Source organism: Leuciscus leuciscus (assembly GCF_965113295.1).
Source record: "Leuciscus leuciscus genome assembly, chromosome: 11".
NCBI lineage: Eukaryota > Metazoa > Chordata > Actinopteri > Cypriniformes > Leuciscidae > Leuciscus > Leuciscus leuciscus.
The window spans coordinates 15,916,951-15,936,780 of record NC_138735.1 but is presented as its reverse complement, the minus strand read 5'-3'; the positions used below and the strand labels follow the sequence as shown (position 1 = coordinate 15,936,780).

The 19,830-nt window shown below is 39.2% G+C and overlaps 1 protein-coding gene and 1 long non-coding RNA gene across 2 annotated transcripts in view; both read right to left on the bottom strand.

The window, feature by feature from the left end:
- The window catches only part of LOC309509902 (sialic acid-binding Ig-like lectin 13), an 88,620-nt gene that overhangs the window by 6,842 nt on the left and 61,948 nt on the right, over positions 1-19,830 (bottom strand). The window lies entirely within an intron of this gene.
- On the bottom strand, positions 11,798-18,387 carry LOC309509240. Its single transcript, XR_014209832.1, has 3 exons — positions 17,162-18,387; positions 16,984-17,073; positions 11,798-16,904 (listed from the first exon to the last, which is right to left on the bottom strand). It is a non-coding gene; the product is annotated as an uncharacterized lncRNA (long non-coding RNA).

Below are 19,830 nucleotides of genomic sequence, written 5' to 3'. Positions count from 1 at the left end.
ATAGAGGTGGAAATGGGCTTCTCCACACAGCTCGCGCTGAAAAGCGACGCAGTGCCAAACGCTGCTCCTCCTGCATGGACTCCACCACCGCAGCGGTGTAAACCTAATTTATGGTTAGGCTAAAGTTAATCCTCTGGGGTCGACAAACGCGCCGGCGCATTTTGCTGGATTTTTTCACATAGCGGCAAAATATGAATATGCCTACAGAGAGCGTGCACTATTGACATCAACTTGATAAAACTCATCAGATGCATGTACTTTACGTGAGTCACTCTCCATTTTAAAGTCTGACAGCAGCTGTCAATTAATCCGTCACTGCGGGTCTCAGGTGCACGCCCCCCCGCTCAGCCCCGCCCTTGGTTCGTTCCCTCTATCTCCGCTGAAGTAAACACCTGGACAGAGCCTGACTCCACCCACTGGCAATATTTGAAAAATGCTGGAAAAGTAGGCAGACCCCAGCGGAGATAGAGGGGACGAACCGAGGGTGGGGCTGAGCAGGGGGGCGTGCACCTGAGACCCGCAGTGACGGATTGATTGACAGCTGCTGTCAGACTCTAAAATGGGGAGTGACTGGAGTGACGCAAGTAGCTTTGCAACAGAGCTGTCATTTGAAGTCGAGGACTTTTCTCCCCCAACTTCACCTGAAGTGGAGGAGGGTGAATTGTTTGTGGACACAGGGCCAGAGCCATATCAATTCGAGCTGCTGGCTCAAACTGCGGTCTTAACTCCCGCATCGCGATCGGCATCCGACGATGCTAGCGAAGCAGCCGTGCAAGGGAGAATGGGGCCAGTGTCTGAGTGAAAATAAATACTTCCTCACAGGGTCGCAAGACGACGTAAAGTACATGCATCTGATGAGTTTTATTGAGTTGACGTCAATAGCGCGCGCTCTCTGTAGGCATATTCATATTTTGCCGCTATGTGAAAAAATCCAGCAAAATGCGCAGACGCGTTTGTCGACCCCAGAGGATTAACTTTAGCCTAACCATAAATTGTGATTAAAATATATATATGATCAGTCACATCAAGACTGCAGTGGTGGAGTCCATGCAGGAGGAGAAGCGTTTGGCACTGCGTCACTTTTCAGCGTGAGCTGTGTGGAGAAGCCCATTTCTGCTTTATCCTGATCGTTTTCAATACTCGCAATTCCAACTCCTGACTCGCTACAGTGGTTTTGACGAAACAAGGTGGTTTTTAATACTACCAAGGGCGTGGTAGCTCGTACCAAGGGTGTGGTGAGCTGGAACCTGCTTACGTCACGTAGTACCGCTTACGTCATGCAGTACCGCAAACATCCAATAGGAAAATTCAACTGCAGTAGCCACCGTTCAACCTGAAGAGGGCAGCACTCAGACGTTTTTACACCATATATTGTAGAATTAAAACATTTTATACCCAAATGTCAAAAAAGTTACTCGAATCAATGAACAGCCCAAATAAAGCCCCATTCTTACAGCTCATTAACTAAAAAAAGTTGGTTTAGGGTTTAGTTACCCTTTAAAGGGATAGTTCACTTTGAAATTAATTTTTGGTATGTTTTAGCTTACCTCAAGGGCATCCAAGATGTAGGTGTCTTTTTTTCCGCAGTAGTTTCAATTTTGATATTTTTAGGTCAAACCGTTCTTGTCTGTCAGTCATATAATGCAGGTCTATGGTCACCACTTCAAAGAGCATGCACAGAGTTCAAATTAAAACAATTCCCCGTCGTCCAAATTAAACAATTCCCCATCGTAAGTACACATTGATGGCCTAAGACACGAAACGAGCGGTTTGTGAACAGTATTTATATCGTTTTTACCTCTTATACACAGCCATGTCCAAGTGATCTGATCTGACGTGTACGCAGACTGGTGCATAGATATATACACTAGATGTCGCCTTAAAGACATTCGTTCCAATGAACTGCCGTAGACAAGGCGACATCTAGTGTCCCGCTGGGTAGATCAGCACGTTACAGTACAAAAGTGCGCATCTACCACAAACGCAGGACATCAATTCTGACTAGATCGCTTCCCAAATCGTCACTAACATTTTCGTCTCGTTTTAATTCGTTGACGAAAATGTCAATAGATTTTCGTCACAGTTTTTGTCATTCAAAACTAGTTTTTATTTAGTTATCGACATGTTTTCGTCTGTGAAAAACTTGAACAACTAACTTACAAGTGTGTAAGTCTCCTCGCCTTCCATTGTCAATTGCACTCGCTCCTGTTGTGTGTCCTGAATCTGGCAGCAAGAGTAGAGTCTGAGGAGAAGTCAATCATTTTATCCCTTAACCCTCTGATGGTCTTTATGTCTACACTCGTGTTTTTTGGGGTCTCCAGAGACCCCAGACAATAACATTTAAATTTGTAACAAGATAATAGTTTTTTTTTTTTACAAATGTAATTTTATTCTGTTTGTTAATGTTTTTACTCAACATTTGTGCAGTTTTTGGAGAATTTATGATATCTTTTAAATTTCTATAAATAAATATTTATTTAAATAAGCTTTTTACAAAAAAACAGCATTTGATGTAAAATTCACTTTATAAAAGACCCAGATTTCTAACTTTCATTCATGGGGATAACATGGATCATTTTAAATGGTTTAATGTAACATTTTTGGAAAATGCAGTAAAAAAAAATAAAAAAAATCACTTTAACCACTAGATGGCCATAGAGCTCCACTATATGCTATTTGCTATTTGACTACCTGAAAGATATCTTTTCACAAGTTGGATTCAGTTGGATTCATATCTAAATATTATAAAATCACAATTATAACAAAAATAAAATATTTTTGTCAAAGTTTAGCATTTTTTTGTACTGAACCCCCCCCCCCCCCCACACAATTTTGACAAATTATAGCCCTACAAATGTTCCTGTGTGTGTGCGTATGTGTGTGTGTGTGTGTGTGTGTGTGTGTGTGTGTGTGTGTGCACATTTTCAATGTGTCAGTGTCACCAATTTATTTTTGTGGTGGTACTGCATTTTGGATGATTTTATTTGACAAATGATAAGAGAACAGTTTTTATAGTCTCAAAAATGTATTCCTCTATATGTGTGTGTGTGTGTGTGTGTGTGTGTGTGTGTGTGTGTGTGTGTGTGTGTACGCGTGTTGTGAGCAAAATAATTTAGCATTGTGGATGTTTTTTGCATTGGTGGAAGTGTGCCACTTTATTTGTGCCATTTCTGTCGATGTGTTCTCCGTTGTTTCTGATTTTGATGATGAATTTTGTCTATTTTGATTGCGGGGTCTCCAGAGACCCCGAAGACCACGAGTGTCACAATTTTTGTCACGCTAACATAAAAACAGATATCATTCCAATTTAAATTTTTTTTTGTAGATCTAGAAAGTGTGAAGAGCCGTAGAAGGTTTCATACCATTTGGACAAAGGGAACATTTTTTTTAATTTGAGCAAAAGTCATTTGGGGTCAAAAAGACCCCGTAAACCATCAGAGGGCTAGAACTTATCTTTGATCACCAAAATGACAAAGCTTATTTAAACGTTTTTCGTGTGAAAAAAAAAATCATGCCATATAGCTTGAATGTAACTCTACACCCTTGCATCATTTAGTAGGCTATATTCATATCCAGTTGGGAGAAATGTTTACTTTTTTTGGTAAATCGCTGTGTTTAGTTTTTTTTTCTTCTTCTTTCATTTATGAAGTACTACTGCCTCGATGGAAATGTAGTAATAACTGTTCCAAAAAAGTATTGTCCACTAGGAAGGCAATATAGAGATTGGACCTCTTGGAAATTTTATTGAACACCCCTGCATTGGACCATTTTAATGCACTTCGCGTCAGTGGGGGTTTGCTTCCAAGTCGTGCACTAAAATAATGTAATGGATTTCTCCATGTTTTAAAATAGCTTGAATGTAACTCTACACCCTTACATCTTTTAGTATATGCAGACCATGAATATGCTAATGAGCCCCGCCTCCACTCCAGTGGCGGAGCCAGGATTTTTTCATAGGTCTGGGGTGGCACAAAAATCTTAATTATTTTATCATAAAAAATAATTTGATAATGTATTGGACTGTTTTAGTGCCTACACAACTGAATAAAGTTAAATTGTAATTGAGAAAGTAGTGAATTAGGAATCATGGAATACTGAATGAATTTTATATTTTTTTTTTATTATTACCCACCACCTCATATTAAAATTAATTAAATAGTAATAAAAGGGCACACACTATAGCTAAAGTTCAACTTGCTCAGTTACCTTGGTTCTGGTTCTCAAAATATCCAATAGCTTGTTCTACATTGTTGCATCTTCATGGATGAGATAACATGCAGATAAATACTGTAGTCCAAAGATTATTCAACCTTCAACGCGTTTTATATAATCAATGAACTCTTCAACCAATTCTGAGTTTTTCAAAAAAAAAAAGTTTAACTTTCTATATTAGTTGTCAAAATATATAATTGCAACAATTCTATCATACCTAAATTAAAAAGGAAAACAAAAGTTCTCTTTTGAATCCCCATGTGCAAGAATGTGAACAAGGCGGAAGTCAACAGCACATAATGTAAAATGTAATGTTTTTCATAATTTAATGTTGCCAGAATGTAAAATTATTTATTTGATAGATTTAAAAATTATCCATTTTTGTTTTCCCTTTACAAATTAACGCAAAATGAATGCCTATCGTCTAGTAGCCTACAAATGCACAGTGCTCACATTTATTTGGACATTAAAACATTACATATCAGTTTGTGCCTTATTGTGATCTCACATAGCAGAATATTTTAATCCAGACACATGGGACGCATATATAACAAATACATGCATGCAGTTTTGACTGCTTTAATCGCCTTTTGAGTTAATTGACGACAACTACGGCTACAGCACGCCGCATTTGTGCGTGATGTGCGTACCGCAAGCACAGTACAACGGCTATCAGCCGTATGACAGGAAAGTTAGTTAGTTTTACTGACATTTGACCTGACAACATCTCATCAAAGATAGCCAACTGAATAAGGACAACGCCCTTTTCTCAGCATCTGACATAAGTGTCACAAGCTTTCACACACATCTTCTAAAATAAAAGTAGCATCAGAAAAAAAAGAGAATTACGTTTGTTGTTGACTGCACACTATTCGACTTACTCATAACGGTCTTGCAACCCACCAGTTGAGAAAGATTGACTCTATATTTACTATGTGCATTATGCACATATCACATATCACTGTCTGATGTTCTGCTGAAGCTCATTCGGCACTTGCACATTTCCACACTCGTTTGACTTGCGCCTGGCGCTGAGGTGAAGTTGGAGTGTTCGTCTGAAAAGTCTCACGTTTTTTGTGGTCTTAAAGAGACGGTTCAGCGTAAAAAAAAAAAAAAAAATGTCAATAAAAAAAGAGACAAAAACAGCTGTGTGAGAGCTCCGCCAGTGCTCCACTCACACCAGTCCACCAGCTCAGAAATGTACTCGGTTGAACTTACTGAGGTAAACGCTGCACAATGGTATTGCTCTTTACAACGTCTGACACATAACAGTAATTCATATGATTAGTCTGTTGCTTGACTATGTTATCAAACAGCTAATAATGTGTTGCTAATGTTACACAAACCTGTTTCCGTTCGCCATAAGGTTAAGTCAAAATATAGGCTAATGAATATAGTAGTAGGCTACTGCATATATTTAGCTACATTTTCTTTTCTAAGGTTTTTTTTTCTAGCTGAATATCAAGTTTGGTCATTTGAAAGGCTTTTCTGAGGTAAATGTGTGTGTGTGTGTGTGTGTTGGGTGTGAGTGCGGTACTGTGTTGTAATATATAAAGACGTTTAGTTTGTTTACATGGTTGATTCTGTTACACGCAGGGAGGAAGTCCTGGATGCAAGAGTGAGAGCGCGTGAGCGTTTGAATGGGGTTAGTGTCGAGCGCTGGATGCCGTGTTTAACCCATAGCAACGAGCTGTAATACCCAGTTTATATTTCACTTTTGGATTTTATCAGAGGTATGTGTGTGTGTCAGCAATGAGCCGAACCTACCAATTATGTAGTTTGAATGATTATGATGATTTATAGGATTGACATCGTAGGGGGTTTATTTGGATTTGTATTCCAAATACTAATATTGTTTGTTTGGTATTTAGGTTTTCTTTTTTTGTGTTTACTTGGCAGATCTTTCTGTTTGGAGTCCTATACATGTGGACCTCTGACGTCTAGGCCCTGCTGTTTTGTTTATGATTTATTTTTGTAAATTGTTTTTATCATTTGAGTTTGGCTTAGACCAACCGCTGTGGTGTATGTGATGCGTAAATGAGAGTTTTAATCTATATCCCTTTTTGTCTTAGGAGCCAGCCTGTGTGGGAGTGCCTTTCTCTGGGGTCGTCTGGGCTTTTCCCTTCACTGCATGTGGCTGAGATTTCCTGCACTGCATGTGTATTGGTTTGGGAGTGTAGAGTGGTTTGTATTATTCACTGTACTTTTCTTAGAAGTGGTTTTATTAATCTCATTGAGAACCGTGCACGTGTGGTGTGTACTCTTAGGGCGGCGGGTCCGTGGCCCAATGATTTTCCCTCTTTTTCACACAGGTTTGGTCCCTCCTACTGTAAGACGGGTGGGTTGTGAAATCTAATTGACCTAACGTCTATGTGTATTAAATTCGTATTCCTCTTTTTATATTATTAATAGTTAAAAGTGCTTGATTCAGAGAATTATGCTTCATTGTCAATAAAATTATTTGAGCTTGAAGGCCACGTCTTCGTTCTTCTATCAAGTATTGTCTATTTGAACTTGTGTTGCTGTTATTTCCGTGTGTATATAACCCCGGTGGCGTAGTCGGGACTAAGTCAGGCAGAAACGCCACGGTTACACATAGAAATACTGGACCGTGTAGGGAGACGATTTTGTGTGCCCAGAATTGGACGCATCAGAACATCGCAAAATAGTGCACTTTCTGCAACTCTGCTGAAATTGTAATTATTGTTGTAATTGTATGGTGTTTGTAGTCCAATTATTCTGGATAATCTTGTGGAGTAGGTTAGATATTCCACATTTAACACATGATTTAAAGAAATCCAAATTTCAAGAGCCCGTCTTTTAATGCTTGTAGAGAGTGGGTGGGGTTATATAAGAACCGCGCCTCTCTGGGACCGCCCACTCGGGGTGGAAAAGTTTCACTTTAATGTTGGCGTAGCGTTCATACGCATTGGTCCACTGGAAAAGCTGATTGATCTTGGAAAAAATATTTTCCAACACAGCCAGGTCCTTCCATTGGAACATGAATTTCAGATCATATAATTCTAAATGATCTTTTTCACAAATTGGCCACGAGTATTCTGCAATCTTGCCAAAATCACTACAAAGTATGTAAATATAGTCGTCTGAGTGCTTATTTATTTGGTCCGCTAAAATCCGGTATCTTGTACCCATGGTTAATCCAGCCCACTCACCGATAAAAAGAGGTGTATCCATCCCTTCATTCAAATCTCTCCATACTTTTGTGTAGAATAAAATCCAATCTCTTTCTGTGAATGTTGTAGCTACCACTAACAAAGCAGTCTGTGTCAGGCACAACAAGTCTCATTACGTGCGTCTTAATAAAAACATCATATCAGATATCGGCATTGAGATTAAAGACGATCAGAATAAAGACGTACGATTCACCTACGGGAAAGTTGTGACGAAGCTGCACTTTAGACCAGTGAGAAAACATTTGTTTTAAAAATGGCTTATCTCACACCGTACCAGGACGATCCCCACCGCTACATATCATATTATCAGGCCCAGACGGGTCACGGAATGCCGGGCTATGCCGGAAGCGGGGTCATGTACGGTTCCGGTTTTGCGTCAGGGATCGGGGGTCTCTTTCGTGGATTATATCGTATGGCAATACCGTTTCTAAGAAGGGGTTTTAGTATTGCAAAGCCACACATAAAAGCTGCGGCAAAAAATATAGTAAGTGACGTAGTTACCACTGCCTTGTCAAAATCATTTAATAATAATGATAACACCGAGAGACAGAGCGGTCAAGGTCTTATGGTCATGCGCAGAGGGTTGAAGCCCCCTGGGACCCGTATGAGGAGGGGGCGTGGTCACGGCGTAAAGAAGACTAGAGGCGTCACGAAGAAACGCCCAGTTGCAAAAAAGAGAGGAAGAAGCCGGACGAAGCGCGTAAAAAGATCTACAAGTTTGAAAAGACGAAGCAACACTATCTTCTAAATCATGTCATTGATTCATGCAATGTCGGACGAATGTATTAAATCCGAACTGGATATTTTTACCCTTCCTTTAACTCAGACAGCTATTGAGAAAAACACTTATGTGGAAATCCCCCCTATGTTTTATTTTTTTTTATTTAACCCTTATTTAACCAGGGAAATCCTTTGAGAACAAGTCTCTTTTACGAAGGAGCCCTGGCCAAGAACGCTGGCTATGTCATGGCTATGTCAGCGATTAATGATGCTTCTCCGATTGAGTTTTTCATTGCAGGGACTGGTGAAGATTACACTGATCTGAATAATACATTATTATATACTCGTGTTAAAATAACGCTGCCAGATGGGACCAATCCCCCGCAGGGAGCCCCAGTGGGGCTTCTTAACTATCCTGGTGCATGTATTTTCTCGCAGGTGGATGTGTCGCTAGGAGATCGGTTGGTATCACAGTCGTCCAACACTTATCCTTACAGATCCATTCTGGAGATGCTTATTGATTATGGAAAAGATACCCTAGAGAACAACTTTTCAGCAGGATTGTTTTACAAAGACACAGCAGGGCACATGGATGCTACGGATCCGGCAGGTGCGAATGCAGGGCTGACAAAGAGAGCTGCGTTTACTGACGGTGGCAATGTTGTTGAGTTACTAGCTCCGATACACAGCGATATATTCTTTCAGCCAAAATTACTTTTGAACGGAGTTGATATTCGTATTCGTCTAACTAGAGCAAAAGACGAATTCTGTCTTATGCGCGGGGACGCGATCGATTATAAACTAAAAATAATCTCCGCATCTCTTTTTATCAAAAGAGTATCTGTCTCCCCTTCTCTTCGCCTGGGCCATGCCCAGGCATTACTGTCGGCTACAGCAAAATATCCTTATGATAAGGTCTGTGTTAAATCCTTTTCTGTGCCGGCTGGAGCGCGCGTCTCAAATCACGAAAATCTCTTCCTTGGAACTCTTCCGAAATCCATTATTATTGGACTGACAGATAACGATGCTTTTACTGGCTCATACGAAAAAAACCCATTCTCGTTCAAACATTTCCATCTTGAATATTTAAATCTCACCTCAGATGGTGGACATGTCCCAAATCGTCCTTTTCAGCCACAATTTAATTTAGGCAACGCGGTAAAAGAATATTATCAGCTGGTTACCGCCACGGGGAGACATCTGAAGAACCAGTCTTTGGCCATAGACAGGGAAGATTTTCTCAACGGCTACACACTGTTTGCCTATAACCTTACTCCGGACGAGGAGTGCTCCCAGCATGTGTCTCTGATTAGGTCAGGCAATATTAGGTTGGAAGCCCGTTTTAGAGAGCCTCTACAAAACACAGTAAACATTTTAATTTATGCCATCTACGATTCTCTACTTGAAATATCAAATCGAAGACAGGTGTTGGCAGAACACTACTGAAGAGTTGAAATGAACACTGTGGAGTTAACGGAAATTATGGATAACATCGTGTGTAATATAAATTTTTTAGGAGTACTCGCTAGCGATCATTTTCCAAAAGAACCGCTGACAGATCTCCCGGCTCTATTAATTTGTAATACGGATCGATCGGACGAACCGGGGCGCCACTGGTTGGCTATGTATATGGATCGAAACGGGGTCGGATGCTTTTTTGACAGCTTTGGGAATCCTCCGGATTCAGATTTTTTTCCACCGTCCATTCTTGACTTTCTAAAAAACAATTCTACACAAGTTCATCATTCTACCAGACAAGTCCAAGATTTTACATCAGTCACCTGTGGACAACATTGTGTCTTTTTTCTGTATCATATTTCACGGGGTGTTGAGTATAAGGATATAATGAAATTTTACCATAACGATAATCTATTAAGAAATGATACTATGGTGTCTCTTTTTGTGAAAAAATTTAAACCGATGGTTTGTGTTAGTAAAAGATTTAAATGTATCCAATGTGTACAGACTGGTAAAATGTTCCAGTCTTATTAATTCCTGTGTAACGAATAAATAAAGAATATGTAATGAATAAAAGCGAGTCGTAAGCAGATGAATAATTTCATTTTCTTTCTTTTATTTGACATCAAAAACAATAACACATGGATGTTAACAACATAATAACATACATAGTTTTAAAAAAATAAAAAAATAAAACACAGATACAAAACCTCTCACACGGTTATATTTTGTTAAAAATTCATCCATTGGTAGGCATCTACTCTGGGGGAGCTAAATACGTTTTCATCAGGATCGTGTGCATGTGTGTGCGTGTGGCGTTTTTTCAATGACTTAGTAGGTACAGCACCAAAGTCATCCGTGTGTGTTTTTGTTTTAATCGTTTCAATCATCCGTCTTACATTATGATTGGATACAGTCGAATAAGGAATCTTTAATGCCGCAAATGCATCCAGAAACTCATACCATCCTGGAGGGTGTCGACTGTTATGTTTCATTTGTGGTGAAGTTATAGTTTTTACCAGATCAAATATATGGGATCCTGAAATGATTCTCCCTTTATAAATAAATTCTCCATCATCTGTCCATGAAGACACGTGTTTGGCTTTGGACATTTTATCCATAATATATTTGACATTTTTTAACCTTCTCTGAGGAATATTGTTTAAAACTTCTGAGACGATAGGGTCCTCACTGACGTCATCATTCCTAACATCCGGGGTATGGGGGGTTACAGGTGTCTCATGTTCCGGGGATGTAAGAGTTAGAGTGCTACTTTCCATATCACCATGTTTTACCACGTTTAAGAATCGTTGTAAAACACTAGTGTAGAGCTTGGATTTTTCGTAAGTGTTCAAATCATGCCTCTGCAGTATATCTCTAATGGATGAGTCCAAGTCATTCCCCACAGTCGTATGAATATTTTCACGAGGCTGGGCAGTTCTTAGTCTATCCAGCTGATGTTTTGGCACAAGATACAATTTCTCGGCGTGTTGCATTTTTTCTCTTCAGATTTAGTTCCTAGTTATTAGACTAGAAATGAAAGGAAGTGCTACGCTGAGTAGAGGGAGCAGAAAACCCCCTTTTTGATTAATCATACGTCTCTTCCTGCTGATATTAATCTTTTTATTTGCAACGTATTTTAATTCTTTTTTTCTTCTTTTTAAAGTCCCGTGTTGTTTCGCAGTTAGAGGGATCTTGCCATGAATAATATTTAGAGCCACTTCACATAGAGCTAATATTAACTCGTCGGGTGACGATTGGAGAATAACACGTCGCTGCTTGGGCGAACTCTTGTATAATAATTTTAAGAGGTAGAGATTTCTGGAAAGCCGTGTGCTCATCTTCACTTTTGGAGGTAGACCACCGGATAGTCTGACAGTAAATCCGCTCTGAGCCGGAATTTTTCAGGTGTGTGTGGTTTATAATCGATTAACAAATAACTGTGAGGACGTTCAGTTGCATCGTTATATGCTTCGATAAAAAACCTTGCATTACCAGGAAACATTTGCCGGCCCAAAATACCAATCTGCTGCTTATCGCGAGGATTTTTAAATATTATTAAATAATTAGTATTTAGACCGATTGTTCTGCTAGATTTACCCTGGAAAAACAGATTCTGTATTAATAGCAAACAGCTAATCTTCATATGATGCACTAGTCGTGTAAAAACGTTTTCGACCTCACCTCAGGGCTGGACGCTGCTTGACTCATAACGTCGTCCATGATAAGGAGAGAAAGTTTGCCAGGAGGGAATAAAGATTCGTCATCCAATTTCTTTGGTATACCTTCAATGAATTTAATATCAAAAGCATGTAACATTTCATCATACATCGACTGCCAGGATGTATACACATACACAAAATTGTCAAACTTGACAGAGCACATTTTCTCTGAATTATACATTAGATTTTTCACAAGAAAAGTCTTCCCAGAACCACTTTGTCCGGCTATTATACCCGAGAAAGGATGCTGCATTCTGTAGTCAAACACATCTGTTTCACACATTTTTAAATATATTACTAGAACCCGTAAGGTAATGTTGTATAGTCCTGCTGAAGGACTCTCTTATCGTAGACTACTGAAAATTTTTTCACATCTGATCTATTGTGTAATGTGAATCTCCTTTTGTTTCTTGTGATGGTGTCTGTTTTTGCTGTCAGGTGTAATTTGACACCTGTTTCGACATAGTCTCGCACAAGATCGGTCAGACTCTGTAGTGTAACTATTTCTGCATTCTTTGCATTGAGTGTAATACCCTTCGCTTTGAGACACGAACGGCCATTGACTGTTTTAAATGCATATGACTTTGGTCCTGATGAGACGAACTGCAAAATGCTGTCATCAGGATCTAGCTCGTTTGTGAGCTGACCGAGATAAGACCCTGTTTCTGGCATCCAATCATCTTTTTTTGATACAAAAACCACTGAATCTGTATCTGAATAAATCGCACGCCTGTCTAACTTCTCCAAAAGATTATATAATTCAAGTCGAGCCCAACAAGTCGTGAAAGCGCCCACGAACACATTCACGTCGTGCGTGGGAGCAGGGTCTTGCGTCGAGCTGGAGCATTGAATCATGGCAACTGTGTCAGATACGAAAGAGAAATGACGTATTACGTGGGCGTGGCTAAAGAGACGTTGAGTGAAGTCTTCCGGGTCTGTTAGGAGCTCTGTGGTTGGCAGATGCGTGCGCAGAGAGAAACGACCCCAAAGTGTGTTCAAGATGAGCTTAGCAATGGATCTTTTTGCCGGATTTTTTATTATTTTAGAGACTTCTAGCTGAACACCCTCTTTCTCGAGATATTCATCCACGTAAGATTGTTTGTCTGTCTCTGTCACAACATGAGAAGGAAATCCTGAGGCTTCCTGTTTGAATTTTAGGAATGTTTTGACATAACCGCTGAATAAGCTGTCAGATGTGTGTGGAAAATGCCAGACCTCTTGTATTTTTATTATGCGATAGCCTTGTTGAACAGCCTTCTGGAGTTCCGCGCTTACCCAAGTGCCTGTAATACATCTATCAGCCTCTGTGTGGCAGCATTGTGTGTCCTGAATCTGATTTTCGGCACACGTTCGACAGAGAGGAAACATTAATTTACCCCCACATCTGTAAGGCAACACGGGGTGATACAATCCATGAGGCGGTAGAACTTCCGCCTTTATAAGCCCAAAATAATTCTCTATCTCTTCAAAATCCTTGAATATAATTTTAGGGTGACCGATAGGATACGTTTTAGTGGCCTGGACGAAAGGGTATAACGATGTGAAATCATAATAATCGATTCTCTCATCTTCAGCTGCTTTGTGATACAATTTGTACGCATTTGTTCTCCCTCCGTAAATAGCATCTCGAGCTATTAGTCTGTCAGGTGCATCATAAGACCCCATAAACCGGATGACGTCAGGATCTGTCTGTTTTAACCCCTCCCACTCACAATCCCAAATAGAAATGACACGCAAGCCATACACTTTATCTAGTGATTCTAGTTTTGCATCAGTTTGCCTCCTAAGAGTACCGAAAGACACTTTTGATAAAGGGTTAATTTCATCTGATTTAAAACGACAGTCGTGACCGTGGAAAAAGCATCCTAAGTACTCATATGCAGTTTTTAACCCGCAATCAGATTCATGAAATCCATCGAGGTGATATGGGCCTACCGCACGTTCTCCGTGATTTAAGGCATGTTCTATATTAATGCTTTGACTAGTTTTGATATACTCTAACCACTGTATGGATACGTTTGAGAACGTTTTATACTGATTTATGTATGCGTGGCTGTGTGTTAGAGCCAGCGTGTCGCGAGGAAGAAAATTGGTTTTGAACGTTTTCATGCATGTTCCTGCCAGCGTTATTGATTTAAAAGGATCAATGTTTGTGATGGCGAGGAATTCGGTTCTGTAACGTTTGCACGCTTCTCGTAGAATAACAACATCATTCCGACAGTAGAAAGCGAGTTCTTTTTTGAAGTCAAATACGCCACCCGCTACACCTGCATACCACTCATCAAACTGTGCACGCTCCTCTGTATGCATCGAATCATATCCGTAAAACTCTTTTGGAGGATAGGGACCGATATATTCCTCATTTTCTGGCTTATTGAAACGATGTGGAAAGAAACCCTTTTCACTGACACTCAGATTCAAGGCTGCGGGTATCTTTGCGAGTTTAAACGGGATGAATTGCCATGAGTCTATAAAACGCTGTTTAAACACCCTATCGTACATATATAGAATTCGACACCCCTGCAGAATAACTTTAGGAGTTAAACCTTCGTCGGTGAGGTGTTCAAGAATCAGGTAATTATCAAAACCTGAAGAGTTATGTCCTATGAAAGTGTATTCTGTATATTTTGGACGTCTAAAATGCTTAATTAGACGCGACACACAATCTGTTCCACCGGCTTCAAACGTCTCTCCTCCCTGTGTCATGGCGCAAACATAGTTAGCCACATGTTTATCATTCTGATACCTAGTCTCAAAGTCATAATATATGTATTTCTCGACACATAGTTCAGGTTTTAGAGGCTGTATGTAGCACTCATGAACACCTTCACTTACCAAAACCTCGTCACAGTGCATGCACCTGTCAGATTTACACTTGTGGGGTTTTCCACCTGACGACCTATAAATGGTGTGACATTTTGAGCAGAATTTGATCGTGTCACATTGCGATTTTTCATTAGATGTGCCCTCTTGTTTATGTGTTTTGTAGCAGAAGATGTTTTTACAGAATCTGAGACAGTCTGGACACTGTCTACTTTTGGTTGGTTGTGTTCGACACTCGTTTGTCATGCATATTTTACAAACAAACTTGCAATTGTGTGTTCTCCTATCTCTATATCCTTTAAAACAGTATGGACAGACGTATGGAGATCCAAGAAAACCCTTCAAATTTTTTATTAGATGGAAATGTCCTTCGTGATTAAATAGATGTACGGTCTTTGGGTGAATTTCGTCTGTGTTTTTGTAAACCTGTATCTTTCCTGAACAGTCTCTGTGGAAAACTACAATTTTTACTCCTAATTCTCTTTCGAAAATGTTTAGATCATGAAATCCTATTTTATCATGCGTTGTAAAGCCGCATTGTGTGTGGATTTGAGTCGCAGGTGTTTGCAACTCTTGATCAGTGAATGTTGGGTTAAAAAAATATGCCAGGCAGTAGCTCAAACACATTTCATTACCGATGTTTACAGGACTAAATAAGTGCATTTTATTCCGACTAATACTCTCACTAATTGCAAGGTCTGTGATTTTCCTACGACCACCTGCAGATTTATCTCTCACAATTGAGATTTGTAATGTCAAAGTCGAATCTGTCGATACGTCACGGTTGCTTTGAGCGGCTTGTTCTATCTGACTTATGAAAACTGATGCGTCGTGGTTGCTCTCAGGTGTTAAAACAGCATTTACAGAAGTTGCAAGCGAATCTCCAGCTAGTGATATGTTCATATACCCTGTTCGTCCTGCAAACTGTTGAGAGAAATCCACAACCTCATTCAAGATATTTTGCAAACGCAAATTGTACTCTGCAAAATCACAAGCCTCTATTCCACGGAGATCTAACGGTCTGTGTAACTGCACGCCATTGAAACGCGGTCTTGGTGTTATTGTAAAATCAGCCACGCGCCCACCTTCGGTCATTAATCTGTCTATTTCCTCCTGACTTAGTTCCGTACGCCCCATATTCGTTTGAGCTGATCCATCACCACCTGTCTGTATGGTCTCATCTTCATCATCCACGAACGGATCTAACCAGGATCGCTGTTCAACTAAGATATTATTTAATCTCTCTCTATCGGAGAGGTCTGTAGTATTTAGTGCTTGTAGCTGGTCCCGTATTAAAGAGTTGAGTCTGTCGTTATTTTCAGTAGTTGTACGTCTGACTCTTGTGCGAGCTACATTTTCATTTTCAGATTCGGGATGTGCTCTTTTTGAAAGCATTTTGGTATTTTTTATTTTAAAATTGTGTGAAGCAGAAGCGTAAAATAGAAGCTGCTAGCATAACATAGATCACAATGTTGTTAATATGTATACATTATAAAAGTAGGCTATCAGTAAAACAAAATCACGCGCACATAGCCTATAAAAGTATCACTCAAATGAATTAAATGAATAAATGAATTAAATGAATAAATGAATAAAAAACAACAATAACAGTCCCAAATGAATAAAAAAATAATAATAAAAAAACGACAGAGAAAATCATTTAAAACTAAACACAGATGTATATAATGGAATATAAAATCTCACACATGGTAATATTTGTAAAAAAAAAACTATCTTCTTGAATTTTGTGAATTGGTCCAATTCCGTTGAATAATGTTCAATCTTTCAGAAATCAGAGATAAAACAGTTGTACGTAATGAATCATCATTCCTCACCTCTGTCAGCTCTTGTTGGAGTGAAAACACATCATTGCTTAATTGTCTGATTTCGTCCGATGTTTGATCGTGACATCTCCCCAAAAACTCCACAGCGTTTCTTAATTCATTCGTATGGTGAGTTTGCTGATCTGAGATTCTGTGGAGTAGCGCTATAACTTCTCTTTGTGACTCGGAAACGATCTTCTCCGTTTGATGATATGATAGTGGCGATGAAGCTATTTCCAAAACACGTTGAAAGTTTCTGTTGGCTAAGCGTAAAGTGGCATAACTCAGTCCTTGAAGCTCTCCAACGTTGAATACTGGTGTGAAGGCTCGTTCATCACCTCCGTCATCATCATCACTGTTCTCTGTTGTCTCCCGTTCAGAATTGATGGTGTTCAGAACGGCATCTTCGGATTCGAAAAATATGTCTGCGTCTCTTTCGTCTGAGATTTCTTCTAGAGAAAAAAAACAATCAAACATGTATTATACGGCTTATTTAATATAGATAAAATATAATGACCCATGAAATCTTACCGTCTTCCGAAAAAATCGGACTCTCGTGAGAATAATCCTCAAATCGTTTTTTGCTTCCAGTTGTTGATGAAACAGATTCGGTGTTTTCTTCTAAAAAAAAAACATATTTTTTTTAAATAAAAAATCAACGAATAAAATATTAGGCCTATGATTAGACAAAAATAGTTTTTCCTCTTACCGTTGTCCGGATAGATGAATTCTTCTCCATAAATTTCCCGAAGACGCTTCACTCCTCTGTTTATCAAACGGGGAGGAGATTTCTCTTTGGCTGCTGGTGAAACTTGTTCGATGCTCTCTGCCTCTCTGGAGGCTTGAGGTCTTGGTGTCGTGTTTGGCGTAAGGTCTTCGTAAATCTGATTGGACGGGCTTGAAACATCAACCATTGGACGTGATGATGGGTCCGGATGGGTGGTGCTATGAGTCGGAATGACCCCTGTGAATTCTGTTGAAATAATGAGTTGTTTTTTCTTTAAATTATATAGTAATTAGAAAATATTAAAAAAGACGTAACAAAACACCATGCCTTGTAAAAAGTCATCCGGCGATACTCCTTCTGGAAATGATGCATCATCTGGGAATAAAAGCATTTATTGAAATATCTTTTCAATATTGTGGGATATAATGTATAATGTATAATTTATGATGAAAAACTCACATATTTCGTTTAAAATCTCCGCTAATTCAGCATCAAAAATTTGGTCAGGTATAGCTGCTTCTTCTGTTCCCTGATAATCTGCAGACATAATGAAGCTAGGATTCGCAATTCGACGTTCAGTCTCCTTCAATGGTTTGGTGTGTGAATGAATGAATTACTTTGCTTCCTTTTAAAGATTGTGCGAGGGATTTGAAAAACACATTTCTCCCGCTTATTTTTTTCAAAGAAAACATCCCTTTTTTCACAAGCGTGAAGTCTTCGTCGTGATTTCTACAACTAGAACAACATATGGTCGTTTTGTTTACATGTCCGGATAATCTTTCCCGGATACAGCCTGTAATAAAAACTAATTCTCGCTCGACAAAGCATAAAACAGCTTGATATCAGCGCAACTGCAGACCTGATGGATCCGACCGTTTGTGTGTGTGTGTGTGTGTGTGTGTGTGTGTGTTGTATAACCTTAAAAACTATGGCCTAAACTTTAAAACATAGGATAACTTTGTGACAATTAGACATTTCATATCGATGCTTTTTTCAGGTGTTTTCGGGGTTGCAGCCGTTGCCATTGCAGATTTGTTTTGTAAAATCACAAGTATCTCTTGTCATGTTTGCGCTCCTTTTTAAACATCTCATGTGACTGTGACGCTGTGGGAGGGGGATTCCCGTTAGTGATGTCATTTTTTACACACACCCTTAAATCGAAATTGACCACTCACTTTTGAGAGGGGTGTGTTAGGGGGTGTGGTCTCTTCGAGCTGTTGCACCACGATTCTTTGGTCATTTAAGTCTGGCCACTGAGATGACCGGATGTGTTTTCTTTTTGGGAGTGGATAGGAGATGTGGGAATTTCCCACGGTGACATCTGTTGTGGGTGGGGGTAGAGGCGGAGCTTGGGTCTGTCTCTCTGCAGCCTTCACACACTCTCAGTCCTGACAAATCTTCGGCGTGTGTGGACATTTTTTCACTTTGCTCCAGAAAAAATACACATGGAAAACTCTTTTGTCTTTAAACCTTCGAGTTTTTAACAACTGGGTATGTAAAAATGATCTTTTTGTAAATGAAAAAGTTGTTTTAATGTTTTAACATCTTAAAATAACACTAACTCATTTTTTAATAACTCTTTTTAGAGAAAAAATTCAATTTAAACTTATTTCATTGATGTTTTAACGTTTTAAAAGTGGTGAATGTACATATGTCTTGTTTAATAAATAAAAAACATTGATCTCATCTCCGACTATTGTCTTTATTGTACATTTCTTTAAAAAGTTTTAATATACACTGTTTAGAACTACTGAGCATGGGAGATTTTCCCACGCTTCAGATGTTCAACCCATAAGGAGGCGTGCCACAAGTCCAATTTTCCCACGGTGTACGTACAGCCCATAAGTGGGAGGAGCTAGCGTGGGAATATTCCCACTGTCAAAAAGGGGGCGGGGCTTAGAGGGGCCATAAATCACTCAAAAGTGACACATTGGGTCCCTCTATACTCTCTCTGGCATATTTCATCATAACATTGTAATATACATCATACACACGCTATATGGCTAAATACCTGATTTTTCATACCAACAGAAAAATATATCTGGATAACCTGGCTTCTCTTGAGACTCCACTGCTTTACGGCATAGTATTGATATGCTAAAGCCCGCCCACACGTTGACCTGATTGGTTACTAGGTAGTTTGTGACGTCAGAAACACCCGCGCCTTCAAACCAAATTTTTAAGACTGTCTTTAGATCACTGCAGTTTTAACAAGAAAATACTCAGCAATGGTGTTGACATAAATTTGCACATGGTTTATCTTAAATCATATTAAAAACGCCACATAGACATATAAACAACATTAAAAACCTGATTTTACATACCACAAAAACACACACAAGTGTGACTGCAACAGACAGCATATTTATAGAATTTGGCAAACAAAATCAGCCACAAATGCAGACATTGAAGAGGTGAGATCTAACACACACGCACAAACACATGCGCGCACACACACACAACCCTAACCCCAACTCCAACAATTGGTTTTGTTTACATATATATTTTTTAATAATTTATTAATCTGAAGTCTTACATTTGGTTTATTGAAATAAATAATTTATGAATACAACTTATTTTTTTAAAGGCATTTTAGTTTTATATTTGCAAATATATGTGGCTTTATTGCAAATAAACACTTCGAACAACAA